Genomic DNA, 27,298 nt, shown 5'->3' with positions numbered 1-27,298 from the left:
GATCTACCTCTCCAGCTTAGAGATTTACATTGCTGCTTATCTGCAAAGCAGTTGAATTCCTTCCACAGAGAATCGACTGCAATTTTGGGTTGATTTCTGGCACTTCTCCGTTGCTGGGGTGAGAACTGTGCTTAGGAGAGGTGGTTGCTGTTTTTAAATGGTATCGATTCAGGTTTTTTCGTATGGTTTTAGGTCGATTTAATGGAGTGATTTTACAATTATTTTTTTATTATGATTTTTTTAAAGGGTCAAGAGGAGGCTCTATGATTTTTTTAAAGGGTCAAGAGGAGGCACCAGCGCATCCTGGAGATGCTTGAGGCTCTTTGCCCCCCGCCTGGCAGCGCTGCCGGCTCCCCTGCGCCCCGATGCCTCGGCCGCGGTGAGTCGCAGCGCGCGGGTCCCCGAGCGGGGTGGAGGGTGGCACTCCTCCCCACCCCATCCTCGGGCTCTGACCCACGGCACCCCGCCAGCACCCACCGCATCCCGCACCGATGCCGAGCATCACTCGCAGGGGCTGATGTCCCACCCGGGCTAAGAGCTGCCCCTCTCCGTTACCTTTCCCGGGTGGTCTGGGCTCCCGGGATGAAGGTCTTGTGTTACAGAGTTCGAACAGTGGTGTGGCTCCTGTGCTTGCACTGTTTTGCCCTTGGCCTGGGGGGATTTACAGCCTGGCCAGGCGGGATCCAAACAGCACCGAAGGCGGCAGAGCTTTCGGCGCTGGGCTGGCTCCGCGGGCAAGCCCAGCTTCATGGCCAAGGGTGCGCAGCGGGGCTGGAGCCGGCAGCAAACATCTCTGTCGGGGAAGGATGCAGCGCTCAGTGGCTTGTTGCTCTTCCCTCGTGGTACCCATTTTCCCTTCCGTCACAGCTCAGAAACGCGGTCCCAAAGGCGGGTGGGTATCTCGGGAGCTGTGCCTCGCCTCCAGATGCTCAGACGCCCACCTGGCTGTGCCTGCGGCGTGTAGGGGTAGCTCAGCTTGCCCGGGTGCCCGCACCGCAGCCGAGGAGCGGGGGGCTGCAGGGGAGACGGGGGCTCTGCCACGCTCAGAGCTGGAGGAAGGCTCTTGTAGGCACTCTGGGATTTATCCACTGTGTAGGTGGGTGGCTGAGAGAAAGGCAGAGCGGGGGCTTTGCCAGGGCTGCTCGCCGCGTGGAGCCCTGGCGGGTTTTACGGCAGGCTGTTGGCAAAGGATGGAGCTAGCACATTGTGGGGGCTCTAGCACTTGATGCTGGGTGCTGGTTTGTCGTCTCTCCAGCCCAAAGGTTGGCAAACAGTATTTGCCTTTCTGCTTCCACCTCTGACCTTCTCGCATCTCCTCCTGCCACCCAAGGGTCAAAGAGGTGCTGCGCTACCGATGCCCAATACAGGTGCTGGGTTTTCCAGTGGCACTGGGGATGGCAGAAACGACCCTGTTTAACTTCTCTGCAAGAAGGACTCTGGAGTCCCGAGGGAACAGGACCCCGTGCTGTTTCACAGTCCCCTTCAGAGGGATGGAGTCTGCAGGGAGGCTTTTTAACAGCTCAGCTTTAATTACCCCTTCTGCCACTTCTAGGGCTGAGCCTGGATTGTGAGATCAAGCATCCTCTTGCTGATCCCTTGAAGGGCAACTGCTCTGCAGGTGAGCAGCGCTGCAGGGGTGGTGGGAGTAGCTGAGGACTTGCACGCACCGCAAGTGGTGGCTTATGCATGGGGACAGGGCTCACAGAATCACAGAATGGTGGGGGTTGGCAGGGCCCTCTGTGGGTCACCCAGCCCAACCCCCTGCCCAAGCAGGGTCACCCAGAGCAGGCTGCACAGCACCGCGTCCAGGCGGGCCTGGAATATCTCCAGAGAAGGAGACTCCACAGCCTCGCTGGGCAGCCTGGGCCAGGGCTCCGTCACCCTCAGAGGGAAGAAGTTCTTCCTCATGTTCTTCCTCATGCTCCAAGCGCAGAGGGAACCTCGACACCTGTGGGGCTGCAAGCAGGGAGCACCCCGGGGCTCAGCCTTCCCGAGAAGGACACTGCCTTTCCTTCAAGTTCTGGGGCTAAAAGCTATATCATAGAATCATAGAATCATAGAAAGTTTTGGGTCGGAAGGGACCCCTAGAGGTCATCTAGTCCAACCCCCCCGCAGCAATCAGGGACACCACTAACTAGATCAGGTTGCTCAGAGCCCCATCCAACCTGGTCTTGAATGTTACCAGGGATGGGGCCTCCACCACCTCTCTGGACAACCCGTTCCAGTGTTTCACCACCCTCATTGTAAAGAATTTCTTCCTTCTATCCAGCCTAAACCTACCCTGTTTTAGTTTAAAACCATTACCCCTCGTACTGTCACTGCTGTCTCTACTAAAAAGATTGTCCCCATCTTTCCTATCGGCTCCCTTTAAGTACTGAAAGGTTGCAATCAGGTCTCCCTGCAGCCTTCTCTTCTCCAGGCTGAACAAGCCCAAGTCTCTCAGCCTGTCCTCATAGGAGAGGTGCTCCAGCCCTCGGATCATTTTTGTAGCCCTCCTTTGGACCCGCTCCAACAGTTCCATGTCCTTCTTGTGCTGAGGGCTCCAGAGCTGAATGCAGGACTCCAGGTGAGGTCTCACCAGAGCAGAGTAGAGGGGCAGAATCACCTCTCTCGACCTGCTGGCCACACTTTGATTATTTTTCGTTAAGTGTGTTTTTTTATTGTTTTCTACCCCACTCCTCTATTCCCCTGAAGCTACACAGCTCTGATCACGTTGGTCACGCTGCCTTTAGCACTGCCCATTAGTTTAAGCTACTGTCTTCTGCTGCAGTGCATTAGGTACCACGGCATCTCCTTCTGTATTAGCCTGTCTTACCGTGTCCGAGTCGCTGGATAAATGGAGGCTGAAGCAGAGCTGTCTGGTGGGCACTTTAACTTCCCGTGCTGTAGGCTGTGGTGAGCATAGCAAGCACGCTGGGGATGCGAGGAGCTGTCAGAGAGCACCGTGAGGAAGCAGAAACTTTCCCCACCTGGCTGTCACCGGAGCTTGGTGAAAGCCCTTGGCATCTCGTAGGATCATTTAGGCTGGAAAAGACCTGTAGGATCACCAAGTCCAGCCATAAGATCACCTCCCGTCCTGCCTTCCATGGCACCCTCACCGTGGGGCTGGCCCGTGCACAGACCAAGGTCTCCTCCGTGCTTTGGTCTTCTGCAAAGCCTGGGGCACCACTGCTCGGGAAGAGCCCGCTCGCCCAACCCCGAGCCCCGCTCCGTGTCGGAGCGGGCAGGCTCCGACGTGGCAGCTCTTCCAACACCCAGCCCTGTGCGGCTGCTCCGTGTGAGGGTGGCTGCTCGCTCCCCAGGGGAAGGCAGCTCTTCTTGCTGTGAAGCACTGAGGTTTGGTGGCTCCAGAAAACATCTGGGCAGCAGGTCCCGTTTCGGAGGCTGGGGTGGTCGCGGCTGCAGCAGCAGCAGATCCCGGCTGGAGCTCAGCCTGCTGCGGCCGCAGGCATCCCGAGCCGACGGCCGGAGAGGGAGGAAGCGGGGGCTGCTACTCCTACCAGAGCTGTTAACGGCTCCAGAGAGTGACTCCGAAGGATCCCTCAGTGTTAGTTCAATTCCTAATTGAATTAATTTTCCATTTAATTTCACCCAGCTAGAAGTAATAGGAAGAGGTCCAGGCATAGACCAATAGTCCTGGTGCCCAGGGCTGCGCGCGTGCTGGCCCAGGCGTGAGCCGCAGCGTTGCGTGAGGATGGGTTATCATAGAATCATAGAATCATAGAAAGTTTTGGGTCGGAAGGCACCCCTAGAGGTCATCTAGTCTGACCCCACAGGCCTGGGGCGCGGAGGCTTTGCTTTGCTCTTGCCTAAGAGCACCCACGGGAGCTCTGACCCCGGTTGTTCTTCTCCAGAGGAAAAAAGCCTGGCTCCAGAGGTCTGACGTCTCTGAGAGCAGCTTGTCTCTGCTGATGGCCATGCCATCCCCAGGGCTGATGCTGACACCCGGCCACCTTGCTGCAGAGCGATCTTCCCAGGCTCAGACAGGGTTGCAGACTGTTATCGGAGATGCTCGGGGGCAGATGACACCAAACTGGGAGGACTGGCGGATACACTGGCAGGCTGTGCTGCCCTTCAGTGAGACCTGGACAGGCTGGAGAGTTGGGCAGAGAGGAACCTGATGGAGTTCAACAAGGGCAAGGGCAGGGTCCTGCACCTGGGCAGGAACAACCCCAGGCACCAGTACAGGCTGGGGCAGACCTGCTGGAGAGCAGCTCTGTGGAGAGGGACTGGGAGTGCTGGGGGACAACAGGGTGACCATGAGCCAGCAGTGTGCCCTGGCTGCCAAGAAGGCCAATGGGATCCTGGGGTGCATCAAGAGGAGTGTGGCCAGCACGGCGAGGCAGGTTCTCCTCCCTCTCTACTCTGCCCTGGTGAGGCCCCATCTGCAGTGCAGTGTCCAGTTCTGGGCTCCCCAGTTCAAGAAAGATGAGGAGCTACTGGAGAGAGTCCAGCGGAGGGCTACGAGGATGAGGAGGGGACTGGAGCATCTCTCCTGCGAGGAGAGGCTGAGGGAGCTGGGCTTGTTCAGCCTGGAGAAGAGAAGGCTGAAAGGGAATCTTAGAAATGCCTATAGGTATCTCAAGGGTGACTGTAAGCAGGATGGGGCCAGACTCTTATCAGTGGTGCCCAGCGACAGGACAAGGGGCAACGGGCACAAACTGAAGCAGAGGAAGTTCCGTCTGAACACGAGGAAGAACTTCTTCCCTCTGAGGGTGACGGAGCCCTGGCCCAGGCTGCCCAGGGAGGCTGTGGAGTCTCCTTCTCTGGAGATATTCCAGCCCCGCCTGGACGCGGTGCTGTGCAGCCTGCTCTGGGTGACCCTGCTTCGGCAGGGGGTTGGGCTGGGTGACCCACAGAGGTCCCTGCCAACCCCAACCATTCTGTGATTCTGTGATACTGGTGGCACTGGCCATGCAATGGGGAGTTTGCCCAGAAGAAGTCTTCTCCAGACTGCCATAGACATATCTTTTACCCTCTGCCTCGCTCAAACCATCCTGGAGAGCATCCTGCTCTCACACAGAGGGATGCTCCCTCTCTCCCATGGAAGGATTTCTGAAGCAACGTGCTGAAACACACAGGTAGATAGAGAAATGGGAGGCACATCTCCCCAGGAAAGACGTGTCGATAAATCCACAGGAGACTGATCCACTTGGCTGGGTCGAGGAGCCCTCAGCTGCTGTTTGGCTCGGTTCTCTGGTAGGGTGTTTTGAAGAAAAGCCAGCCTGCAAGATTAAAGGTTTAGTCAATGACTGCACAGATGTCTCAGACATCCGAGATGGTTCATCCAAGCTGTGGTTGTGGAGCTCCCCAGTGACAACTGGGAAGGGGCAGATCATCTTTCTTCTCTCACCCGGTGCCTAATTTAGCCACGAAGGACACTTGTGCATCTTCAGAGCCATAAATCACCCTAATAGTTAGGTTTTAATCAGAGATGGCTGGCTCGTGTGCTGAGATCGTATCACGTACGCCGATGATCATCTCTTCAGTGGGAAATGAGGCATTTGTGCATGTGTATTGTGTGTGTGTGCAGGACAAATTACTCAAAAGGGCTCTTGCTAAGAAATTATGCTGTTTTTAATGCCGAGCTTTGTGCATCACAGTTGTTGTTCTGCCTGAGATAAACGGGAACAGCAACAAGCTCGTACTTCTAACGAGGGAGCGACTGAGTCTGGATCAAGACTTCAGAGCGCGATCTGTATTCACAGCGGCTTCTCTGGCCTCTCCTCCTTGGGTTTTATGTCTGCTTTTCTGTTTTAATCATTTAATTGTATTGCATTTTCTGGAAGGAGAAAGAGTCCCTTTATATGAACTCCTGTAAGATTGAAATATGGAGTTTAATTATCTCCCCTTTATTTATTTATTTATTTATTTAAATACCGAGGGCTTGCAATTCTTAGCAGGTGCTCCTGCAAAGCTGCTCTCCTCGATGGGATGCTAAAATGAGAAGCTTCCAGGGGACATGACTCATTTGCAGTGTGAGTTACTCGTTCTGCTTCGCCGAGAGCGTAAGCAATATCAGAGGAGACGTGATTACTCACGGCGGCTCTTTCAGTCGGCAGCGAGCTCAGAAACTGCGCAGGCAGCACAGGCGCGATCCGGAGTGTGCCTGCACGGTGAATTATTGATAAGGGAATAACAGCAACTGGAGATAATCTCTCTTGTGGTCTACGGGGAGTAAATCTCTGCTGTACAGGGAGTAAGTGTCCCGCTTCGAAGAACTCTTCCCAGCTGGGGAAGAACGGCAGCAGGAGGTTTGGCTTGAGCGAAGAGCATAGAAAGAGGCCCTGGGAACTCCATGCAGCATTGCAGGGAAGGGATTTGGCTGCGAGAGAGACCGTTTTCCTCACAGACCTCGCTCTTCGTTTGGGACTTCAGTATACTTGGCCAAGAGCTGCAGGTCTTCCAGAAGAAAGAGCTCATTTAAACTTTGGAAATAAAACAGGCATCCCCTTACCTGTCAGGGCAGGCGGAGAGGAGCAGGTGCCCAAATTGGAAATGGATAAACTGGGATTCCCTGGACTGACCTCATCTGAGCCTGCAGGTCAGATGGCCCAGGCCTAGCCTCCTGGTGTGTGTCCAGGAGCACCCATCAGCCGTCTGGGAGCAGCCATCAGCTATTCCGGAGACCTGGCGTGCCCAAAGCCTGGTGCCTTGCATGGAATGCTTTGCCACGGCGGATGGACAAACAGCAGCAGGGGTGTTTTGCCTACGAGGAAAGGCTGAGGGAGCTGGGCTTGTTCAGCCTGGAGAAGAGAAGGCTGAGAGGAGACCTTAGAAATGCCTACAAATATCTGCAGGGTGGGTGTCAGGAGGACGGGACCAGACTCTTTCCAGTGGTGCCCAGCGACAGGACAAGGGGCAACGGGCACAAACTGAAGCAGAGGAAGCTCCAGCTGAAGATGAGGAAGAACTTCTTCCCTCTGAGGGTGACGGAGCCCTGGCCCAGGCTGCCCAGGGAGGCTGTGGAGTCTCCTTCTCTGGAGATATTCCAGCCCCGCCTGGACGCGGTGCTGTGCAGCCTGCTCTGGGTGACCCTGCTTGGGCAGGGGTTGGGCTGGGTGACCCACAGAGGTCCCTGCCAACCCCTGCCATGCTGTGATTCTGTGTTTGGTGGCCCAGGCAGTGTCCCAACCCTTGCACTTTGCCTCCCAGCCCCACTGCATGAACCTGGGGTGGGACAACACACCGTCCTCTACCCTGTGCAGCCTCCGGTGGCCAGGGACTCGTGATGGGGCATCACAGCACCTGAGTGCCCTTTCGTCTGTGCTGCTGGGGCTCTGCTCACCGGGGCTTGAATTGAAATGTAAGCACAGCTCTTCCTGCATGGATGGGAGAGGTGTCCACTGGCCCATTTCAGTGGCCTTTTAAGATATCAGAGATACAGATGTGTGGTGTCTGGGCAGCCAGAGCAGAGCTGTGATGCTGGGGGACATTGCCAGCTGGCTGGAGAGGCAGGGGGGCTGCAATGCAAGCCCAGCTGGCAGATAATGTTTTTGCTCCCAGTTTAAATAATGCAAGTACATCTGCTGGTTTCAGTAAGTTTTTCTCCCAGAGTGGTTCACGGCGCACGGCGAGGAGAGCGGAATGTCTCGTTACGCTCTGCAAAGGATGAGAGCAGCGTCTCGGGGCTCCGTGGCTGGAGCCGCCACGCTTCAGATACGCTGTGGGCTGGCGTGGGTCTGGCGGATGCGCAGAGAAATCTGTCTGCAGAAAACACACGGGCAGGGCAAGGCTGGGCAAATACTTGTGGCGAGAGGACCATCTGTCAGAAACATGTGATTTGCACCAACCTGATGGTGTCTGGAGAACCAGCCTAGCTTTACTGGTTAGCCGTCTGGTTTTCACAGGCTGAGTTTGCCCTGGAAGGGAGGGAGGGACTTTTTTTTTTCCCTGACCCCAGGTTTATGTTCTTCATGGTCGATACTGGAGAAGAAAACGCAGGGCTGTGATTCGGGGAGGGTGCATTAATTTCCCTGTCTCCATACGGACCGCTGGCTCTCCCTGTGCTGACTGCAGCCTGACAGGGTTTGCTGTGAGCTCTAAGGGCAGCTGAGCCTCAGCTGGGCTTCTCGGCGTCCCCATCGTTGTCTTTTCCTCAGCCAGAGGACAGAGAGGGTCACGTCGGCTCTGCTGCTGCCTCCAGCTCAGCTGCTCTGCTGGGGGGGAACCTGCTGCAAACGTGGGGTGAGTCGGTGCAGAGGGAAAACTGAGATGACTGCCTCACCTCAGAGAAGGAGACGTCTGCTGTAGTGACAGGACAGGGGGTAATGGTTTTAAATTAAAAGAGGGCGATTTAGACTGGGTATAAGGAACAAATTCTTTACAATGAGGGTGGTGAAACCCTGGCACAGGTTGCCCAGAGAGGCGGTCAATGCCCCATCCCTGGAAACATTGAAGCCCAGGCTGGACGGGGCTCTGAGCACCCTGATCCAGTTGAAGATGTCCCTGCTTATGGCAGTGGGGTTGGACCAGATGGCCTCTAAAGATCCTTTCCAACCCAAACTATTCTATGATTCTATGAAAACCAAGTGACATGCCCGGGACTTTGCAAGGCACCTGTGACAGAGCTGAAAAGACAACTCACATCTAGCAGGCTTCGTGCTGGGAGTCATAACCAAAATATATTTCTCACTTCCACAGGCAGTGTTCTCTGCTTGGCTTTTCTCCCAGGGTAATTGAACGGCCCTGTTCACCCCTCTGCCTCTGAGCCTTTGCTCCCTGTGTCAGTGCCTGGGCTCCAGAGAGCTGGGCTAATTGCTTGCTGCATCTCGCCGTTGTACTCAGTAGCTGGGTTGATAGATTGCAGCCCAACCGAAACCAATTGAGTGGGTTTGGGGTGGGAGTTTTTTGAGTCTTAGGTGTTCTGCTCCCACGTGGGAGACTCTTACTGCTTCAGAGCTCCTCGCTGCTGTCAATGCTGGCTTTGCAGGAGCTGTGGGATCCCTGCAGACCCACCGTGCCATTGCAACCATCCTAAAGGGTGTCAGGCACAAAGGGTGTGAGCTGGGTGGGCCTCCGTGTGCTACTGAACACTTCTGTTTAGTGTATGCTGAGTACTTGACCATAAATAATACAACAATGTCAATGTGTCCCAACTGTGGGGGCAAGTGCAAGGGCCTGCAGCCTGGCGAGGAACAACCCCAGGCACCAGTAGAGGCTGGGGTGGACCTGATGGAGAGCAGCTCTGTGGAGAGGGACTGGGAGTGCTGGGGGATGACAGGGTGACCATGAGCCAGCAGCATGCCCTGGCTGCCAAGAAGGCCAATGGGATCCTGGGGTGCATTAAGAAGAGTGTGGCCAGCAGGGCGAGGGAGGTTCTCCTCCCCCTCTACTCTGCCCTGGTGAGGCCCCATCTGCAGTGCTGTGTCCAGTTCTGGGCTCCCCAGGTCAAGAAAGATGAGGAGCTACTGGAGAGAGTCCAGCGGAGGGCTACGAGGATGGTGAGGGGACTGGAGCATCTCTCCTACGAGGAAAGGCTGAGGGAGCTGGGCTTGTTCAGCCTGGAGAAGAGAAGGCTGAGAGGGGACCTTAGAAATGCCTACAAATATCTGCAGGGTGGGGGTCAGGAGGACGGGGCCAGACTCTTTCCAGTGGTGCCCAGCGACAGGACAAGGGGCAACGGGCACAAACTGAAGCAGAGGAAGTTCCAGCTGAAGATGAGGAAGAACTTCTTCCCTCTGAGGGTGACGGAGCCCTGGCCCAGGCTGCCCAGGGAGGCTGTGGAGTCTCCTTCTCTGGAGATATTCCAGCCCCGCCTGGACGCGGTGCTGTGCAGCCTGCTCTGGGTGACCCTGCTTGGGCAGGGGGTTGGGCTGGGTGACCCACAGGGGTCCCTGCCAACCCCTGCCATGCTGGGATTCTGTGATTCTGTGATCTGTGCACACCCCGTTGTCATTGGTCCTCATTGCCACCTTTGCAGATGCGGTGGATAGAGAGCAAGGTCTTGTCTAAAAGGGTAAACAGGAGGTACCTGAAGGGCAAAACTTTCTGCCGTGGGGAAGGTCAGGGCAGACTCACGGAGAAGTTACTGACCCTCCCGTTGCCTTCACCTGTGCTGGATTTTCCCCGTACACGTGCCAGCGTGCCTGCAATCACATGCCTTCGCTGTGTGCACGGCTCCTGTCAGTGCATGCTCTCATCCCGGACTGGAGTGATGCGTGCAGTGTTGTCCCTTCCCTAGCTGTGTCCTGGTTGGGGACAGCCTGGGGACCACCAGTCCAGAGAGCTACTCCTGCAGTGGGGCTGGTGACAGCAGGGCTGAGCTGGTGCTCACACGCTGGTGACGACTGCAGCCGAGGATTGCTGCAGAACCGATGTGTTCCCACTTTCCCACCAGCTGCAGGCAGTCGGGATTTCCATGAGCCGTAGAAGGTTGTGTTTCCAAGCTCGAGTGTGTGCACAGGTGAGAAATCTGGGCTTTCATGGGTCAAATGATTTTGCTTCCAGACCTTGAGCGTTAGGGTCGTGGAGAGCCGCTCCAAGCTCTGCTGCCAACGATGAGTTTGCCCCAGTCTTTGGCCGGTGGCGTTCGGGGCATCGTCTGTCGCTGTGCGTGGCTGGAAGGGGCGCTGGGGAAGTTTCCCAGTCGCAGGGATGGACATTTCGGGGGTTGTGGCTTGGCCGCGCCACCATGGAGAGCCACATCTGGGCCATATTTCTGGGAATCCGTGGAGCTGAGCTCTGTGTTCTCACTCAGTTGCAGTGGAACACTTGTCAGCAATTTCTTGTTTTTATTTCCTTCTACTTTCCAAACTTGGTTGTTTTTTTTAAAAAAAAACCCAAACAAAATGAGGAAAAAACCAACAAAAACTCCAAAGCACATGACACGGGTCTGAAGTACACCAGGAATGGATTTTTTTCTGGGCTGGAATGACTACGCTTCTGCTGTAGTGGTGGGTGTGTGTAGGCAGAACAGCCTTCCTGGAGAGGTGGTCGATGCCCCAAGCTGGTTGGTGTTTAAGAGGCATTTGGACAATGTTCTCAGTAATTTGCTTTAACTTTTGGTCAGCCCTGAAGTGGTCAGGCAGTTGGACTGGATGATCATTGTAGATCCCTTCCAGCTGAAATAGTCTATTCCATTCCGTTCCAGTCACAGAATCACAGCATGGCAGGGGTTGGAAGGGACCTCTGTGGGTCACCCAGTCCAACCCCCTGCCGAAGCAGGATCACAGTTGGAGATTTCCTTGTTTTGGAAAGAAATTGTTGAACCAACTGAGCTTGTCACCCTCTGTCTCCCATCCGGTGAGGCTTTGTTTCATTGTCTTCTCCGAAAAGAGCCCTGCTCATAGTGTGTAGCATTAACAGTGTTCAAGTGTTCAAGGCCAGGTTGGATGGAACTCTGAGCAGCCTGGTCTGCTGGAAGATGTCCCTGCTCATGACAGGGCGGTTGGAACCAGATGATCCTTCAGGTCCCTTCCAACCCTGACCATTCTATGATTAACAGACCTCACAAATGTCCCAGAGCAGTGATTGTCAGTGTTGGACCTTAATTCCCCCCCAGATTCGACACCTGCTGGTGCGCTCTGTTGGAAGGAGTGCCGCGGAGTCATTGAATCCAGCTTTTGCCAGCACGTCGTCTTCGTGTGTGGGCATTGGATCAAACCCCATTTATCAATGCACGATCATGATCGCTTGGCTCCAACGGAGAGAAAATCCCTCCTGGCCTGAAAACCTTGGCAGCAGGTTGGCAGGGCGGGCAGCCGGGCGGCTTTCAGCCCTCCTCCTGCGTCGAGACTTGGCTCCGCTGCCGTCAGTCCGTCACCGGAAAGCTTCTGCCCGGTTGGCGGTGTCAGCCAAAACATCGCTAACGCCCTGATTTCTAGGGTTTTTTTCTAAGCATTTGGCATCAATGTGCCTCCTGCTGAAACTTCTCCGCCATTTTTTTCTGTATTTGTGCAGGAACGAGCATCTTCAGTGGGTCTGGACTGGTAATTTTGTTCCTCAGGAAGGCTGGCAGGAGACCAGGCCACCCAAAATGTTTCCCAGCCCCTCTGAGCAGGTACCAGGAGCATTTTCCTCTGCCCGGGAGGACAGTTGAGAGAAGAGCTTGCTGGCAAGAAAGGTCTAGTCTGCTGCTGTAACAAGGTTGTTTGGGCATTTTTCTTCAAGTGATGCTACCCAAGGCCATCTTAGACTGGTCAAAGCAAGGGTCTGTCGCGGCAGCTGCTAGGGGCTTTGCTGCTGGAGTGGAGACAACGCTGTTCTGCCTTTCTTCTTGGGACAGCTGCAAATCAGCACATCCCATCTTCATTCCCCAATTTTTGTCTTGCTTGGAGCACCATCACCAACAGAGCAGGCTTGTTATTCAAGGTCTGGGTCTGATAGAAAGCCCCTGCAGGTGAGCATCCTCTCTCTGCCAATAAGGGATGCAGCAAACAGCTCTGAGACCCCCGTGTTTGCAGCCTGGTCATCGACGATGTCTGTGGTGTCAGCATCTCCTGGGCTGGAGGAGCCGCACCGGGAACCTCGTGCTTAAAGCCTGCTGGTAGAGCTACCATTTGTGAACTTGTCTTTTCCCTTAATTTCTTTTGCTCTCCATGGTATCTTGCCCAGCAAATTCCACAATTTAGTGAGAAGTCTGTCCTTTGGTCAGTTTTAAATCAGCTGCCTCTTAGTTCTTGCCTCGTGAGAAACCCCAGATCACTTCTCCACACCTCTGGTGTCCCCTCGCTGGCCTCTGCTGTGCACTGCGCTAGTGTCGACGGGAGTAGACTTCTCTACTACGATTTTTTTTTCTTGGTCTGCCTTACCAAAATCCCCATCCAAAAGCCTCACAAATTCTGGGTTTTGGAGCCTCCCTTGTTGTCTCTTTTTTCTTGTCTGTGGCTTCTGCACAGGACCAGCTCTTCACTGCTTGTATGGCTCTGGGGAGCATAAGCTGTGGCAACTGCTGCCAGTATTTGGATTAAAATCTGCCTTAGATCTCTCTCTGGTGGGTCTATTTGTCATTTCCCTCATGCTTGTGGTAGTCAATACTTCTAAACTCCTTCTCACCTCATTAGAGCTCACCCCTTGTACTTTATCTCTGAAGTGAATTTGTCCTGTGTCATCTGCTCTCTCCTAGCTCTTGCCATGCAATTATTTTCTTCAAGGCTGAGGAGGAAGCACTGACAGGAATCCTTTGCCATCTGGGTACTTGCAGACCGTGTCTTCATCAGTAAACCCCAAGCGCCACCATCAGATGGATCTTCTGGAACCTGGTTTGATTAAGAAGGTTTTCCAGCTTGGAAGTGCCGCCGTCTCTGACTCCCCAGATCCACCCAAACGCTCCAGCATCCCATCGGATTGCTCAGCGGGGCTGCAGCTTGATCTCACAGAAGGTACCTGACCCTTGTGCATCCCCTCCAGCTCTGGAGCATCCCATGGGGCACCTGCATCCACCATGGGGATGAATGGGGTGTCCGGTGGGAATGGCCAGGGCCCTGTGGTTGGCTGGGGCTCTGATGGGGTGCTCAACGCTTTGCATCCAATGGGTTGAGTGCCCAAGGTTGTTTTTATTTTTAGGGCTGACTGGCCACATCTCAGGTTTTGCCCGCTCCCATTTTCCAGTCTGAGATGTCTCATTCAGCCTCAGGGTTGCTCTGAATTGCAAATCCTGCTCCAAGTTCCTGATCCTGGCTTGTGCATTGCTGCATAATTCCTGGCCCTGGGGACAGGGGGTTCAAATATGGCCCAGGAGGAGAGTCCTGGAACAGGGAGAGGAGAGCAGCGAAGGTGTCCAGAAAAGTAACATCCTGTTTTCAGCTGATAGACTGTGGCCATGATTTGATTTATGTGTGATCCATCACCATCTTCCTCCAAAGCTGGATGCGATTAGGACAGCATTTTGCTTAAGAACGAAGTTCTGAGCAGGAGGAACAACATCACGGGGAGATGTTCAGCCTGCTGCAGCCAGGCCAGCCATTGCAGACTCCTCACCCACAGGTTTGGCATTTCCAGGCCTTTTGGGCAATTTTCAAAGTCTGAGGATAATTAATTGGAATGGGCTGCTACCAGCCCCAGTCTTGGAAATGATGGATAAATGGGGAGGAAGAGAAGAAGGAGCCGCCCTTCCCACGCGGCCCCAGCCACGGTACCTCTCTATTCCCAGTTTGAGAGTGATGTGCACCATGCATGGGGATGCTCTTTCAGGATGCTCTCCAGCTCTCTGGCTGGTGACTGGCCGCCACCCCAGTGCAGCGCAGGGTCACCTCCCGGAGAGCGGAGTTGTGGGAGGAAAGAGCTTTGGCCCTGTAAATTTTCTTCCTCCGTCTGCAGTGTCACCTTGGGGCTGGTGGGCAGCAGCAGCCGGAGAGCTGGGCTGTAAGTCACAGAATCACAGAATCGTTTGGGTTGGAAGGGACCTTTACAGGACATCTAGTCCAACTCCCCCGCAATGAGCAGGGATGTCTTCAACTCGATCAGGTTGCTCAGAGCCCCGTCCAACCTGACCTGGAATGTTTCCAGGGATGGGGCACCTACTACTTCTCTGGGCAGCCTGTGCCAGGGTTTCACCACCCTCACTGTAAACAATTTCTTCCTTATATCCAGTCTGAATCTCCCCTCTTTTAGCTTAAAACCATCACCCCTTGTCCTATCAGTACAGACCCTGCTAAAAGGCCTGTCCCCATCTTTCTTAGAAGTCCTCTTGAAGTACTGAAAGGCTGCTCTAAGGTCTCCCTGGAGCCTGCTCTTCTCCAGGCTGAACAGCCCCAGCTCTCCCAGCCTTTCCTCCCAGCAGAGGGGTTCCAGCCCTTGGATCATTGCTGGGGCCTCCTCTGGTCCTGCTCCAACAGGTCCATGTCTGTCCTGTCCTGAGGGCTCCAGCCCTTATGAAGGGAATTAATCTCTATCAGTTTTGTTTTGTCTCTTGCTGTCTCCAGCACTGGTTCTGTACAGAGGATACACCACGACATCTGTCATGGCTGAGTTTGCTTGGAGGAACAAGGTAGTCAGACTTTGGTGGTCTAACTGGTTGATTTTGAAAGTTTCTCATGTTTGCCCCAAATATAGTCACATTGAAGGCCATGCGAGTTTTCTCATTGGTTTCAGAAGAAGCTGAGCTCACGCTTCCTGTCCTTTGGAGCCAAGTTAGACCCATCCCGATCCCTCTGAAGAACTTGCTTCTCAAACTCACTCACATGGCACGTATGAAATGTTCGTGCTGTGGCTCACTCGCATGATTTTTGCATTTCTTGGTGCCACACATGATGTAGCTTTATAGTGGCACAGCTATAAATCACCGGTTCCTGGTGTTTTCAGGCTGTCCCTCCTGTTTCAGCTCCATCAGCGGTGAGTCAGAGCAGCCCCGGATGACACCACTCTGGTTGCTCACCATGTGCATTTCCACGATTTACGAGTGCAGGGCTGAGAGGCTGAGTAAAGAGCTGAACGGAGACCGACTGCTCTGCTAACGAGGGGGGGCTGCAGCCCTGGGAGGAGCTGGGGGGCTCTTGGGCTGGGGGGGATGCTGTGTCCCCTGCGGCGGAGGTGCAGGTGCCTCCGCACATGGACCGGGCATGGCTTTGCTGGCAGAGCTTTGCTCCAGAGGAACCAAGTGGAATGGAGAAGCGCCTTGGAAAAAAAGAGGGGGAGAAAAGGAAAATCCAATCTTTGAAGTGATCCCCAAAATAAATGATTTTTTTTTTCTTTCCTCCTGTTCTTTTTGCCTCCTTGTACTCCCAGGCACATGGGATGGGGAGGTCCCACGGGCCTGGGCACTCTCTGCTCTGAGAAGCATAGAGGAGTCCATGGTAAGGGCAGGAGCACAGGGTGGGGAGATCCCACTGCGGACTCCTGGGGGATTCATTCAGCTGTTCTCTCTCTGCCCGTAAAACAGGCACATCAGCATGGGTTGGGTGTTTTGCGAGGATAAATTCTTTACACACGATGAAGTGTTCAGTGACTTCAGTAATGTTTGTCGGTGCGAAGAGCTGGCACTTGCTGCAGCCAACAGGGAGAGAGGCATCTCTGCTGTGCTGGATCAGGTCCTGCAGGTGGTCTAGGGGGGCTCTGACGTCCTTCTGAGCCCTCAGACCTTGCCTGGAGACCTGTGGCTCTTCTGACATGCCACATCGCCTGGCCAAGGCTTCAGCTCTTTAGCAGGTAGGTCAGGCAGGAATGCGAAGGGGATGGCAAAAGCGGCTTCCCCACAGGGCAGAGGGGTTTTGCCATGGACCATCAGCGAGGCTGCGCAGCCCTGGGGGCGAGGAGGAGGAGGCAGGCGAAAGCAGACCCCTCTATCCAGCCCACCCCTTCACCAGGAGCATCTCAGATATTTCAAGCTCCTGCCTGGGAGGTGTAGGGCTGGGTGCCGCTTGCCCCACCAGCCCCTGGCTTGTCTGCAGCAAGGGCTGGGGGTCACTTTAAGCCCTTGTTGATAGCCATCTGATCTACCTCTGAAGCTCAGGGAGGAAAACAGAGACAACTCAGTCTGGAAACAAGACACAGCAAGTCTCACAGCAGAGTCCTAAAAATCCTCCGATCCGTATCTGGAGGACAACGGAGCAGAGCGGAGCAGAGCTTCTCCGGGTCAGGAATGGCGAAAGCCCGTCCTGCATGTTGAGATGATCTGTGGGCACAAAGGCTGACCTGGGCTGGGAGGAGAGGAGATGTAAAGATGGGGATGTGGGGGATTCCCGTGTTGTTGTTTGAAAAATCCCAGAGGAGGCAGAGCTGAAATCTCGTTTGAGGCTCTGCTTCATACCCTTTTTTTTATCTTTCTGTTTTAATTGGTATTTATCTGCAGCATCAAATTCTGCTCTTGTTTCTTGTTTGTGCCTCTGTTTGCAAGGCCCTAAGGGTGTAAGACAAGTCTCCAGGCAGACCCACACTGGTGGTGCAAGAGATGTGCTGGCCTTGGGTCAGATGAGGGGACCCCCGGCTCGCCCTCGGCCGGGGAGCTCTCGCTGCTCGGCGTGGGGCTGACGGCGGGGGGGGGACGTGTCTGTGTGTGGAGCTGCTGGGGTGCTGTGTGCCCTCTCTAAAGTTATTAACAAAATTCACAAAAGCATCGAGATCAATCCCTGTGCCAGCTTGGCTCATCAATACTTCAGTGCCCTCTCCTCACCAGTCTCTTTGAAGGGATTCTTTTAATATGCACATCGCTCCTCGGAGGTGTGTAATGAGGGGTCAGGCCGGATCCTGCATGCTTCATGTCTGCAAATAACGTGTTGGCAGCCGCGCTTCCCCCTCGCTCCATCCTTGTGGGTCTGGCAGAAGATTCCTCTGTAGCTTCCCAGCTCCCGGACACCCGTGGTGCATCCCGACCTCACGCTGCGTCGGCTGCTGTGACCGGAGAAAAGCCGTGCGCCGAGGACAACAACTCTGTCCCAGGGCCGTGGGGACAGCGAAGACCCCAGGCCACCTCCCCCCATAGGTGAATGCCCATTTCCCAGTGGGTGGGATGCTCTTGGGGAAGGTGAGGATGAACCTTTCTAGTTTAGCCCGAGCCAGCTGTCAGATTTGGCTCAGATTGGGGTGATGATTTGATTGGGTTGATCTCTTTGGAAACCTCCTCTGCTGAGACAGTTCCTCTTCCTCCATCCACCCCCATGGAGGATGCACCCATCCCGCTGCCAACCGGAGCTCGGCCCGAGCTGCCTGCTCACCCTGTGCCAGCACCAGGCAGAAAGCACTCAAGCAGCAGATTAAACAGTTCAGGAGGAAGATGAGGGAACCCCATGTGATTATTTTTTTCCCCTTGTAGACATCCTCTTCAGCCATACCAGCTCACTGTGGCACAGCCAGAGCAGCCCGGCTGCGGGAAATCGCTGCGGCACCGTCGTTTTGTGGAAACGGCGGTGTCGTTCCTGTGCAATGACTTGGGAAGAGACAGTGGCTCACTGAGAGCTGCCCACAGGTACTCGCAGCGCGACGGGGAAGCGTGGCCCGGCCTCGGTGCAGGTGATGCAGCGAGCGTTGGTGCACGGGAGTCACAGGGAGCTGAGATCAAAGCCGAGCCAAGCTTTCCTGGCCAGATGTGGTTTTCAGTGAAGGAACTGGGGAATTATTGCTCCATAGCTCCATGGAGTGTATGCGAATCATTGTTAAATTATTATTAGATCTTTATTAAATGGGAAGTCTGGGAAGGTGCAAGGAAGAATCCACCATGAGTGGCTCTGCCCCAGTACCAAGGACCACGTTACAAGGCAATGTGCAAGAGAGTTTGGATGGTTCAGCCCCCCTGAAAAGGGGCATCACAAACAGAAGGGCTGGGTCTGCTCCAGGGCACCCAGTGTTATGGGGGGAAACTAACTCTGAGGAGATGCTTGCCCTGCTGGTGTACAAAATAGGACATGATGAATCTTGGGCTTGAAGATCTTAAGGGTCTTTTCCAACCTAAATGATACTTGGACGGGGGTCTGAGCAACCTGATCTAGCTGAAGATGTCCCTGCTCACTGCAGGGGATTGGGCAAGATGACCTCTAAAGGTTCCTTCCAACCCAAGGCATTCTATTCTATTAGATTTTATTCTTCTATTCTAAATTATTCTATTCCATTCTGTTCTATTCTGTTCTGTTCTATTCTATTGTATTCTAAGTGATTCCATGAATCCTAGCTATCTTGCAAAAGCACTGCAATCCTCTGCCATCTGGGGGGCCTACGGATGAAGGAGGAGAGATAACCTGATGTGACACTTGCCGATGATCTTTATCTACTTGCTGATGTCACCTGCTCACAGATGAGGCAGCCCTAGAGTAGGGCTTTCATTGGAGAAATGGTGCCAGAAGACCATCGCCACGTCCTTGACTGCCATCGCATTATCTCCAGCTCCCTGAGAAACGACTGGCACAGGAGACCATGGCAGCCCTCTGTAGCGGTGGCAGCTGTAGGGTGACAGCAACCCATGGGCACAGCAGCCCCAGCCCTTAGCTGGGTTTTGCACAGAGACAGTGCACAAACCCCATTCTGAGGGTGTCAGTGGCAACCCTGTCCTGCTTTTTTATTTTTCTCCAAAGAAGACTGCAATAGTAAACTCAATAAATAAGCCAAAATATCCCCAAGGAACTGTCATACAGGATAGAGTGGGGCATGTCCTCCAGCTTTCCCTCCTGGCTGCAGCCTTCACCTCGAGCAGACTCTCTAAGGGTGCATGAGCCACCAGTGGAGAATTAATTGGGCAAATTACGAAGCATTTTGGTCGCTCTGAGCAAATTACGGTTCATCAAGGAAAACTTTCCAGAAATTCCTTTGGTACAGCACTGCTGCAGGGCTGGTTGCCATGTAGCCGGACTGTGAGCCGAAAACTGGTGTATACGATTCTACAATTCTATATCTAAACTAGCTTTTGGGGGACCCTCTCATTAAGGATGGCTTTGAGGTCAACCCTCCTGGTGGGCTTATTTCAGCATGGACCAAGGGCTCTCGTGGACCTTTAGGACGAGACCCCGTGGAGAAGATGTCCTCCATGGAGGAGACCATGGAGCAGGTCTACAGGCGTGTGCCAGCCAGAGGACTAAACCCCATCCAGCGCCGCGGGCCGGGGAGTGCCGGCTGCGGGGTGGAGCGGCTGCCGGGACCGGCGAGGTGCTGCTGGCAGGGACAGGCAGAGCCGGCTGAGCCACTTCCCACGCGTGCACGCAGAGACGTCCTCCGCGGCGAGGGGCCACGGGGGTTTCTCTCTGGCTTCTTCCTCAGCGTTCACTCAATGCCAGTGAGAGTGGGGCATGGTGGTGGTGGTCTGGCTGCTGAACACACCCCTTGGTTGGAGTTTATCTGGGATTCAGTGGACCTGGGGTGCACAGTGCCGTGTTTACACCAGTGGACCCCCCCAGCCCACCCATGCCTTGGTGGTCTCCTGGAGCCTGGGCGTGCTGCCTGCCTAGGAAACACCTTCCTGCCCCACCACCCAGGTTCGAGCAGTGCTGGGGCCAATGGGGGCATTTCTCCTGCCCAATTTAAGGATAAAAGAGAGCCCACAGACAGCCCTCTCCCCTGATATCCACCCTCATGAAGACTTGGAGTCCTCCATCCCGCTCTCTTTGTGCAGCGCCTGGCGCGGGGTCCCTACCCCAAAGGAGACAAAGGGAGGTGGCACTGCCACAGCAGATGACATCTGTCAGGAGGATGCTGGAGGCAGTAGCATCGGGGCCCCTGGGGCTGATGCAGAGACGATGGTGTGGTGTGCTCTGCTCCAGCTCTGCTTGCCTTCGGTCCGCGGCGTGGAGCTGCAGGGAAGGCGGCTGATGGCAGGGAAACATGGCTAACATGGTTCTCCTCAGCGCCCCGGCTTCTCTTCCTCCACATGGGCAAAATTAGCTCTTTTTCTTCTAGAAGATTGAAAAAAAAAAAGCAAAGCAAACACCTCAGCCTTTGTTCAGGGAGACAACGGCCGCAGCCTGCTCAGATGGAATTGATTTTGTGCTCGGTAATTCAATCCATTCGGGCTCAGGATGTGGCCGGGAGAGTTGAGCCAAAATATGCAAGTTTAAAGCAACTAAATTTTATGCTGTGTATACAGTTAAGTTTGGGTTTGGCTGAAACAAGCAGTTTCCATGGTTTTTGGAATTTCTGTTGTAGCAACGAGCTCCTTGTGCAATGGCAGGGCTGGGAAGCGTGTGGTCCTCCAGCGAGCTACAGCCGGAGAGGGGCAAGGGGGAGCAGGGGCAGCTCAGCCGGGGGACAGGGCTCAGCGCAAGGTGATGAACACTGGCCTAACTATGTGACCCTTGCTGGGGACAGCGTGCTTGGCATGGGTGAGTCCATCCCCACGCTCTGGCCCGGAAAGGGTTGGATGTTTTTCTCCAAGTCCATTCCCCCAACCTCCAAACACCTCCAGTGCCAATGCAGAGCTGCTCCTGGTGCTGGGATGTGGGTACCAAGCCGTGCTTTTCCTCACCGAGGTGTCCCTCTCCCTGCCATTAACATTTTTCAATGTCACTTTAAAGCCAGGGCTGGAAAAGCTGAGCAACGCCGAGCTGTAGCCCAGCATCTGGGTTGCAGACATGCGGGGAAGCCCACGCCAGCCCGTGGCATCGGCGCGTGTCCCCATCCCCTCCGGCCTCGTCTGCCCTCCGTGCGTGGGGGATGAGTCCTCGAACAAGGCTCGTCATTAATTTTGCACAGCACCTTGCACCGCTGCGTCCCTCCACGAGGCTGCAAAGCCGCTTCGTCGTCCAGTCTGTGATAAAAAGCGTGACATCAAAACCAGATGAAAACCCGGTGCTCTCAGAAATAGCACACGTTGTTTTTCCTCTTGACCGGGGAATTGTTATTTCAGCTCGCCAGCTTGCTCGGCCCCGCCGCGCTCGTCCTCCGACCGCCCTTTTGGCAGTGGGAGCTCCATGTGCTGCCCGGTGGGTGAGAGCCGGCCCCTTCCCCGCAGCAGGGAGGGTGGCTCAGCCCCCCATCGCCTGCCAGAGCGTCAGGGCTTGGGCAAAGCAAACCTCTGTAGGGAGGTTTTCTTGTTAAATGGCATCAAGTGACTCTTCTCGCTCGGGGATCATTCCCACGAAACCGCTGTTCTTTCAAAAAACGAAGCCCGGCAGCCAGTGCCTCAGCTGTGATTTATCCCCAGTCCGGTGGTGGGCTGGATGACATTCCCCTCCAGTGATGCCCTGTGCCTTGCTTGTTACCGTAACCAGGGCCAGTTTACAAAAAAAATTATCGGTTCATCAGGCAGCCACTTCTGTGCCACGCCTGCCGGCAACCCACAGGCGCGGAAGCAGCTCTCCGAGTGCTCGCTCCTCTTAGGCTTTGAACTTTTGACTGCACAAACAGTGCGTTGCCCTGCTGAGGTTAATCCTCCCGGCCTGTCCTGTCGCACTGCCAAAGGCTTGTAAGAGTCTTTGAGCGATGGATGCTTCATCTTACGTGGCCAGCTCGAGGGTTTCCTGATGGGGCTTCTGTGATTTTAGCAACCAGTGGACTTCTACCCCATAAACTTCTTCGATACCCTCTCGAACCCCAGCATCCTGTGATGGGGAGCTCAGCAAGTTAAATACGCGATGTTTGGGGACCCATCTGCTTTTGGGTGCTGCGAACAGGGCTCCCGCTGACATGGTGTGATGCCTGCCTGATCCTGTGTCGGCAGAGACCGGGCACAGCCCCTGCCCGCCGGGGCCACCAAGATGTCACAGCCTCCTGTTGCCTTGTCTTGTGCCCTCAAGACACCTTGGGCAAACAGGCAAACAGGGGGATCCTGCAGAAATGTCCATCCTTGCTTTGCTCTTCTCACCTTCCCCGTGCTGTGCCACCCTGCCCTGCCAGTCCCGAGCTCCTCTTCCAGGTGTAACCCCAGCTTCAGTGTCTCATCTGTTCCCACCCTGCTCCATGTCCATCCCGACGCCTGATGCTTGCTGGTGGGTAGCTCCTCCAGGAAACATGAGATCTGCAGCTTTGTTTGGCCTCGGAAGACCCACACCGTGTGTTGAAAGTGTCTGATATCACTTCGGAGGCAGCCCCTCTTTACTGGCTTGCTAAGCCCTTTTGCTGTTCCCCGACCACTGCTGGTCCCCACATCCTGAACCCAAGAGCACTTTGAATCCCCATTTCTGTCCAGAGGTTGGAGGTGGAGGGGATTGTACCCTGGGACTCATCTGTGTGTCTGACCCACGCCTGCCTCCTCCTCCTCCCCCATCGCTTCCAGCAGAGGTTTGAGATGAATGTCTTCTTCAGACATGCTTGGGCATCCTGGTCCTGCAAGAGGTTGGTGCATGCCTGGAAGACCTGCATCCACCCAGCATCACCTTGAGGGCGCTTGTGTCTTCCCAGTGAGGTACACGATGCCATGGAGGTGACACATGTGTGGAGACCTGCTCGAGGCCACCACCATGTGCGGGACAGCATCTCCATGCATGTGTGTCTATGCATGTGGCAGAGCCATATACACGGGGATGGCTTGTAGACCCATAGAGCTGCTAAGTAACAGGCTTCCACAGGCTGGCCCATAAACTGTTAACACATTAATTAGAAGAAGAAAAAGGAGTCGGTCCCATTAAGCTCACCATCTGTTTTAATTACCCACTAAAGCTCACAGAAAGCTTTGTACACACTATAATTGCATAATTAAAACGAACTGTTGGGAGATAGATGGCACAGAGATGACTAGGGAGGGAAAAGCAGCCCTTGCTCCTACTCTGCTATCGCTCAGGAGCATCAAAATTAAGAGGGATAGCAAAGCAACTCTGTCTGGGCTGAGCTTAGCATTGCGCAGCACCCGCTGACTTCTGATAGCTTTCTGAGGCCATTGGTGTAGTCTCCAGCCCGAGCAGAAGCAACAGCATCGTTAAACCCTGCTTAGCTGCTAGATGGGGTGAAAGCCCCGTGCGCTGGTCTGAGACGGGCGATCATTTCTGCACATTGTGAGCAAACTCTGCAAATCCTGGCTTTCCAGCCCAAATCACCACCTGGATCCACCTCAGCCCGTTGCAGATACCCACAGTGTTGCAGCTCCCCTCCTGCCTTGTGCCCGTGGGTGGGGGGAGCCCAGCAGACCCAGGAGAGTTTGTCTGGCAGCTCCCAAAACCTTGTCGCTGGTTCTTTTAAAGGGAGCACGTCCAAAGCCTGGTTGCTCTTGGGCATGGAGCAGGCTGACTGTCTTAAAAAGAAAAATAAAAGGCATAACAAACTTCCTGTGAATAGCAGTGGGAATTCTTCACATTTTCTGTTTGTTTGTGGGTTGGGGGTTTTTTTTATGCTTGTGTGTTGACCTGATCTTCTCATGTGTTCTTGTACCTTGTTTTTCCCAGATCACTGCTCTTTCGCATTCCCTGCAAACCCAATCTCTGGACTAATACTTTCTTGTCATGAAACTTCTGATCTGCACTAAGAAAACACGATGAAGTCATTGCAAGTCCCGAAAACTGGAAAAAGTCCCTCTTATTCAAAGTCCTCCGGGAGAAGTCTCCGACGAGGAAGAGGTCCAAAGCACAAGTGTTCACGGACAAAATATAACTCTTGCAATCTGCCCACGCTGGCTCACGCTATTAACGAGTTCATGACAAGCAATGCACTGGAACGTAATTAGAGAAGAACTCTGTAGCCAGCCAGAACCTCCCAATATTTTAAATGTCAGCCCAGAAACACAGGAATTGCTTGGAAGGGTCTTCTGGAGCCAAGGTAAACTTTAGGGAATTGGGGTGATCTGCCAGCACGCCTTCGGAGTGTTGAGGTCCTGGTACTGGATGGTCGGCTCGCGGCAGCAACCTCTCCTTGGCATGGCTGTGATGGATGATTCCTCCTACATCCCATCTCCCATGGGCTGGTGTTTTGTTATAAAGCAATTTTCCTGGCAGCAAATTATGATTTCATCAATACCGAGGTGTTTTTGTGGGAACATGGCTGACCCTCCTCGTTTTGACTTTTCCTTTTGAGACATATTTTCCTCTCCGTGACAAGACGGGTTATCTGTTTTAATCAGATCTGGAATAAAAGATGCAGATCCGTCCCAGCGACCAGTTCCTCTTTGGAAAGTTGTTTCCTGGGAAAATTCAAAATATTTTTGAAACAACTTCGCAAATGTCGAGCACACTCCTAGCAATCCTGGCAGGCAGCAGCTCCGAACGCCCTACAGCAGAGCATCCAAGGGATGCAGAAAACCCCTCCACCTGCAGTGGCTCATCCATGCAAATAAGGTTGAATTAAATGGGCTCCTACTAGAGGTCGACTCAAACAAACCCTCTTTTGCAAGTGATGATTTTCCATGTGTCTTCTCCTCTTCTGGAGCTCTCTTCCAGACAAAAAGCTGGTGCTGGTTCCTCAGCTCTGCAAATAACCTTGGGGAAAGGAAGGGGAGGGTTGGGATGCCCCCAGTTGTTTGAGGTCCCGAGCCTGGATTTTGGTGGGGCAGGTGGCTGAAGGGGCTGGGTGGATGTGGGTGACTTAAGCGCAGATTTGAAGTCCCAGCTGGGATTTACACGAGCTTTGTGAGCCAGCCCCAAAGCTGCTGCCTGCAGAGACCCGTTTCTGTTTCCACTTTCCCAGCCTGGGATGGGAGTCTGGGATTTAATGCCTGGAGTCAGAAATAAAGTCCATGCAGGTGCCATTGCCAGCTGGCACAACCGATCCAGCCCGGCTGTCCTTCCTGAAGGCAAGAGCATCCTTTAACATCCTCACCAAGGAGCACCAAAGACGGCAGCTTGCAACCCAACCATGCCAAAGGGAGTATTTTTGCCCTTATTGCACCATTGGGCCATGCAGCTCATCGCCATGGGATGCTGCTGGGACTGAGAAAACAGCCAGGCTCAGAAAGTGCCTGGATTGCTATGCCTGTGAGTGCCCATCGCCCTGCTCCCAGCCCTGGAAGGCTGCAATGGGTTGGAGCAGCCCGGGTGGGTGCAGGGACTTCACCTCCTCCCTCTTGCATTGCGTGAGGTCCAGTTGCCTCTCATCGTTTTAGGAACATAAAGCATTTTGCCAGCTGATCAACAGATTCTGCATTTTGCCATTGGGTGCTGAGGCACCATGGCTGGCTCCTGGGAGACGGTTTGTTAGGGGAGACCATAATGGGATCATTTCTTGCTGGAGCAAGATACTGGTTCATCGGTGCAGAACAGCACCCAACCCTGCTGAGGCTTTCCTTTATTGCTCGTCATTAAAGAGACTTAGAGAGCTCTACAGGCATTTTTAACTCCTGCAAGTAATAGCATTGATACCTAGCAGGAGATGCAGGGATTTATATCTTTACAGGGTTGTGCAAACCATCAATACCTGGAGAAATGAGGTGGGGTCATAACAGAGCAAGGTGGCAGCCAGGAAGAGTCAGAGATGCCCAGTCCTGGGTGCAGCAACACACACTTCAGGCTTGGGTCCCGAAGAACCCAGAGGGCAGAAAAAGGATGCATTTTTGCATCCCTGGCATTTTCTTAGAAATCCCACAAGTACGTCCCTGCCTGCCATGTCTGGACCTTCAGACGGATCGCCAGTATGAGCGGTGACCCTATTAGGCACCAGTGTTGGGGCTCCAGGGAAGTGCTTGGAAGGGAGTTGGAGACCCCAGCCGTGCCAGGCACTGGGCTCCAATGAGAGACACTCACTGGAGCATCCAAAATGATGGATCTTGCAGCTGAACCCCAAAACCAGCAGTTAAACCCCCAAAACAGAAGCCTCCAGATGACCCAATGGGCTGATCCTGCAGCCAGCCCCAAATCCCAGTGGTCTTCGCAGGCTGGGTGTCTTTGCCCATGTGTCCCTCAGAAAACTCCCAGCCTGGGACTGGGAAGCAAATCTCACGGGTGGTTTAGCTCAGATGTATTCTGGCACAGGCCCAATCCTATGGAAAATTAGGGTGCAGGTTTCATCTTCTCTCCTTTCTTCTCTTAAGCACATTTTAAAAATAATTGAGCTAAGTGTTGGAGTGAAATAATTGCCCTGCCTTGAAAAAAAACAAATCCAGACAAATTTTTCTTTAGAACATGCAGAAATAGGACTTTTTAGCTAGTCCAAAACTCTCTTTGAGACATTTTGAATGTGCAGTTTGCCAAAACATGGCTCGGTTTTGTTGGCTGTCCTAATGGGAAATCCACTTGCAATCGCCATGTCCTGGGTCTCTCCCACCACTGATGTGCTCCATGGTGGCCTTGCCTGGAGAGCAAAACATGGCAATTCACCCCGAATCGACTGCTCATGGGTCAAAATAGTGAAGTATCTTCTGGGAAACATCTCCTTCTTCTGGAGAAGGTCTTATTCGGAAGGTCCATCAGCAGTCAATAAATTGCTGTCGCTGTCCTGGGCGACAAGTTTATTTTTAATGTAATTAACATCCGTTGGGGTCCTTCAGCTGTGCATGGCCAACAGGCACGTGGCCTCCCAAAGGACGAGGGTCCGGGAGCCCTGCGTGGGCAGAGGGGCCAAACGACCAGTGCTTTCTGCAGAACGGGTGAACGGGCTCTCTGCAATTAATAAAAACATGAATGTAAATCGCAACGATCTCCTCAGCCAAGTAAAGGAGGCAATAATACAGAAAGAGGAATAAAAATAGCCTAGGGTTGATGAGACACGATTTCAGTGACTCTTGCACGGTTTATTAATTGGAGTGATATTTTTTTATTAACATGAATGAGCAAAAGAATCTCAGAGAAGATGAAGTAATGGGGCAGATATGGGTGCTGTTGGTGTAGGGGCCAAAACATAAAACTGCGACAGTGCTGGCGTAGGGTGCCGAAACCAAGCATGCTTCAGAATTCTCAAGAAAGTCAGATTTTTGAGTGCTTTTTATTTCACTGTTTTTAACAAAAGCTCTGAAAAATGCCTTGTCTGGTCCCACCCAGAACTGCTCGTGGGACCAGCGCCGAGTTTATGCTTCTGGCGTCAGCCTCCCTGTCCCTTTTGTGGAGCAATTTTTCTTCCCACTGAGGTCAGCCGCTGAACAGAAAGC

At 53.9% G+C, this 27,298-nt stretch overlaps 1 long non-coding RNA gene across 1 annotated transcript; it reads left to right on the top strand.

Moving 5' to 3' along the window:
- On the top strand, positions 1-27,055 carry LOC142361940 (uncharacterized). Its single transcript, XR_012764536.1, has 3 exons — positions 1-118; positions 247-379; positions 23,673-27,055. It is a non-coding gene; the product is annotated as an uncharacterized LOC142361940 (long non-coding RNA).
- The last annotated feature ends 243 nt before the right edge of the window (positions 27,056-27,298 follow it).

The sequence above is a fragment of the Opisthocomus hoazin genome, chromosome 7 (assembly GCF_030867145.1).
Source record: "Opisthocomus hoazin isolate bOpiHoa1 chromosome 7, bOpiHoa1.hap1, whole genome shotgun sequence".
NCBI lineage: Eukaryota > Metazoa > Chordata > Aves > Opisthocomiformes > Opisthocomidae > Opisthocomus > Opisthocomus hoazin.
This window is presented reverse-complemented; position numbering and strand designations above follow the sequence as displayed.